The sequence below is a fragment of the Crocodylus porosus genome, unplaced genomic scaffold (genome assembly GCF_001723895.1).
Source record: "Crocodylus porosus isolate Cpor-Errol unplaced genomic scaffold, CroPor_comp1, whole genome shotgun sequence".
NCBI classification, from domain to species: domain Eukaryota; kingdom Metazoa; phylum Chordata; order Crocodylia; family Crocodylidae; genus Crocodylus; species Crocodylus porosus.
Window position 1 is genome coordinate 251,045,968 of NW_017728886.1, and position 4,535 is coordinate 251,050,502.

Below are 4,535 nucleotides of genomic sequence, written 5' to 3' on the forward strand. Positions count from 1 at the left end.
TGGTCCAGTCATGGGTGGAGTCCCACCAGGTCTCCGTTATCCCAATGACATCATATTTCTTTGCACTGAGCAGGAGGAGGAGCTCATCCTGTTTGTTGCCCAGGCTCCTGGCATTAGTGTACAGGCAGGCAAGTGTCAGCAGGCCGCCGCCAAATTGGCCGAATCTCTGAATTGAACAGGCTGCATCCCCCGCCTGCTCTGCCAGCTCCATCAATGGCTGCCCTGCCCAGCCCCAGCATCCTGGCACTTAAAAAAAAAAGCCCCACACTCACTGACTCTTGCCAGGAGGAAGGGCAATCCCTGCTGACCCCACCGTCCCACACTGCATGGGGAGGACTCTGCCACAAGCCCTCAGAGGCTGTGATGGCTGCTGCAACAGCCGGTGAGTGTGGGCCTTTTTTTATTTTTTGTTTAAAGTGCCAGGACGCTGGGGCTGGGCGGGGAAGCCATTGGTGGGGCTGGGAGAGTGGGTTGGGGTCAGGGGGAACTCAGAGGATTTGGGGGAGCAGGCAGGGGATAGGGCCTGGTGGGGGGGTCCGAATCTTCTCTGAAGCTTTCCCAAATTGATTCAGAGGCTTCAACCTTTTTTAGACCTTTTTATTGGTCTCCCAATTTGATTTGGATTTGGAGATTTGGCCACCCAATCGGGCCAAATCTTCTTCAAATCGAATCATCAACCAAAGCTTTGCACAGCCCTAATTTCTAGCTAAAACAGTCTTCACAGCTGTGAAATAGAAGCTACATTACCAGAAGCAGCTAAAAGACAGTAGAACTGCCAAAGAAAGGATAGCTTGATTAGCAGAACCATTAAAGGTCATTGAAAGGGAGAGAGGATCATTAACACCTGTGGAATGAAGAGTTTAGAAAGAATCAGATGGATGACAATGAGCCAGGAAGCTAACTGACTCCCTCACTGCTGCCTGAATAGAAATGCTGCTGCCACTTCCAGGCAGTAGGTTTTAAGCTGGTTTTAAACCCAGGCAGGTAGGTGAACCAGGAATCAAAGGTAGGTGCAGATGCACCACTGCACTTCCCTGGATCCACTGCTGCATGCTAGTGTGTGAGCTACTGCATTTCCCTTTTTCAATTCTGTTAATTTTCCCCTGCTTCTTGCTGAGAAGCCTTGTTCCATATTTATGGCCTTCAGCAGTGGGCAGGAGTTATGAAACTTCATGGCAATATGGAACATTTAAAGAAATGTGTGACAAATTGGAATGACAAGGTTGATCTAGAATGCTGAGTAGAGAGATTGTTAGCAGCGCAAAACCTCAGACAAAGAAACACAGAGATCTAATTATTCTGATGGTTGTATTTCAGCTCACATCCCAAGAGTCCAGAGGAACAACAAAACCCTTCCAAAATGATGTTTCTTCAAAAACTCAGCTTTCTAAATCGTTTAAACTGACTTGCATGTTATGTAGAATTCGGGTCATTTGTTTTGAGTAAGTAAGAAGCTGTCTAAACTGGTGTCCCTCCTGCAAAACCAAGCACAATTCCTAGGGCCTAGAAAACTTCAGTACATCTTCTACCTCCTAATTTTACATTCACCATAATCTAATAGGTGTCTTTGATTGTTGCCAGACAAGAATGGCACATTAGAATTAATAATGAGTTATATCACTTGTACAGAGACCCCATCCATCCTGACACAGGAAATCGGAGCACAATGACCATAGTGGCTGAGCCACGTTGAAAGAATGGAAGTGATTCACACACCAAAGAAGGTAATCCTCCGAGTACCAGAGAAGAGAAGGCCACCGGGAAGACATGGACAAAGATGCCTAGGTCATGTTGTGAATCCTATCCTATCATACAGGAATGAAAGGAGGACATCTGAAGGACAAAGGCACGCAACAGATGGAATGGATGAAGGTAACAGGGGCAGCCAAGGGCCTCTAGGATCTCTCTAGTGCTAAACTACAACAAAGACTGTCGCCAGACTGGAACCCGGCAGGGTTGCTAGGCAGGGTGTCCTGTGAAAGTGAGTGTTACCATGGTAACTGTTGATTTGCTTTGGACAGGGATGGTGGGATTGGCTGTGTATGCACCAGAGGTGATGCATGTAGTTGCACAGCTTTAGCCCCTGATCCTGCAAGGAATTATATGGATTTCCAGACTGTTGCATATGAGTATAGCAGGCACACAAAATGCTGCTGCCTGGATGAGGAACTTACTGTGCATTTCAGATTTTCACAGTTTGGAGTTAAAGTTCACTTGCCCTCAGCAAGTGTACTTTAAACAAAGGTTTGTAGTTCTGAACATAGGTATAGTTTGAACCTTACAATTTCTCCTTCTCCTCCTTGCATCACCGTTCATTGACACTTTAATTCTACCTCTCCCAAACGCCTGCCTGTTGTAGAATGGGGGAAAGGAGACAATTCCAAAAACGGAAATTATTGTCCTCCTTTTCTCAAAGTATAATTTCTATAAAACTATTTATTCTATGTTAGGGTTGGCTGAATAAGTTACTACATTACCAGAGTGATCAATCAATAAGGATAAGAAGTTTGCAATAAATAAAAAGGAACAGCCAGTTTGGTTTTCTTTAGATTACCATTTCTGATCTAAATTGTTTGAGTTTTACAGCAAGTAGCATTGAAATAATAATTCTCAGGGCCATTATATTATCACGGACATACTATTTAGTAGCCAATACATTCAGTAATTATCTCCCTGGATAACTTTTCTTCTATCATTTCCTTACCTGGTATGTTACATAGCAACATGCACATGACAACAATTCAGAGACAAAAGCAGCATCTGCCTATCTATCTCAGTACTTAGTCATAATAGCAGTGCTTCCTCTTGTACAAGAATGATAAAATTCCCTCCCTCTTCTTCCCTAGTTACTAAGCAGTAACATTAGGGTTACTGAAAAACAATATGATTGTTATTTTTGTGTGAGAAGTTGAGTCTTACATTTGGCTCGGAATATGATGAGGTTAGCAGGTATTCTAAACTCTGTATTTAATGAGTTCACTGTTTTCAGTCTGATTCGGGAACGGTCCATCTCCACAGTCACTCCCAAGCCTACCCATCTTGGTCAAGAATAATATTCTTCCAGTGCAATGTATCTGTCATAGAAGGTTATGTCTAGGGACCTACTTAAATTGTGGTGAGACAGGGTTTTTCACGCCCATTCACTGTGCGCAGAGAAAATCTCATGAACATTTTCTAGCTTCCCCACCCCTCATTGCTGATTCATGGAGTGACCCCAGTGGCCTCATTGCTCACTGCTGATTGGCACCAACACACTTTCACTTTCCTGACTGGTGCCTTTACATGGTCTACATCACTGGCCAAGGCTCTCACTAGCTCTCACTCATATCACATGCTCTATGTCTGCAGTGATTGCCATGCTTTCTTTGTATTCCAGTAACATGGGGGGAGGGGGCAATGCCACAGGAAATTATGGCTTAATGCCATTTTTCAAAGCAATCATGGAGATCACCATTTTTTGTGTTTTTTGTAAAAATCATGCCAGACTTTAAGTAGATCCCAAGTTATGTCTACAGAAGAAGAGAGAATCTCCCACTTGCCCAGGTCTAGTTATTGGTAGGGCTAGGAAAAGAGGTTCAAAGGCATAAATGGCAGCTAGGTTTCAATTCCCACTGAAAAGCATGTGAATTATACACCTAACTTCTATTTGTGGCTTTGAAATTATGTCCTCCCTACAACAAAATGCATGTAGAAGCTCCCTCTTTCCATTTAGAGAACCCTGTATTCCACCTGCCAATATGTCTATTACAGATCACTGTGCCCATGTTTCATATTAGGATAAAGTGCAGTAATGATTATACAGTACACATGAGAAAGTCAATGATAGTGCCAAAAGGCACCAAACAAAGGAGTACTGAGACTGGATTTGTTTTTGTAAGATTATACTCAATTCAGACTTTCTATGACCACTTACATGCTTATGTTTATTTTTATAATATACTTCCCTTGTAAGACTCTACCAGATAAAACCAAGAGCCATTCCAGATGTATGAAAAAGGCAGTTAGCTGGATAAGATTTTATATGTAGTGTTGCTGCAAGCGAATTTAACTCACTACTCATCATTTAGCATATTTGGATTTTCTCTACTAAACCGCAAAAACTTTGTGAAAAATGAAACATTAAGAGTATAAAGTTATAGAAATACAAACTTCTTGATTAAAACCATTATTAAATGGCTCATGGGAACCTATGTTTCAGTAGTTTGTAGATGCCATATACATACCAACACAAGGCCAAGATCTGCTCTGAGTTACATCATTTTAGCCCAAGAAACTATTCATTTCAATGAAGTTCCTCCTCATTTAAACTGTTCTGAGAGCAGCATTTTTAATGTATATAATACCAAAATGAATTTTGTTAATGTCTCATTAAGTATAAACATTTATATGTTTAAAACTCATTGGATAAAATTGAAAAAAAAAAAATCGTTTTTATAGGGTACACCAGGGGTGTTCAACCTGTGGCCTGTGGGCCAGATCTGGCCTGTGGCACCCTGGGCGCATCTATACATGCACTGGACTGCACAGTTGTTACT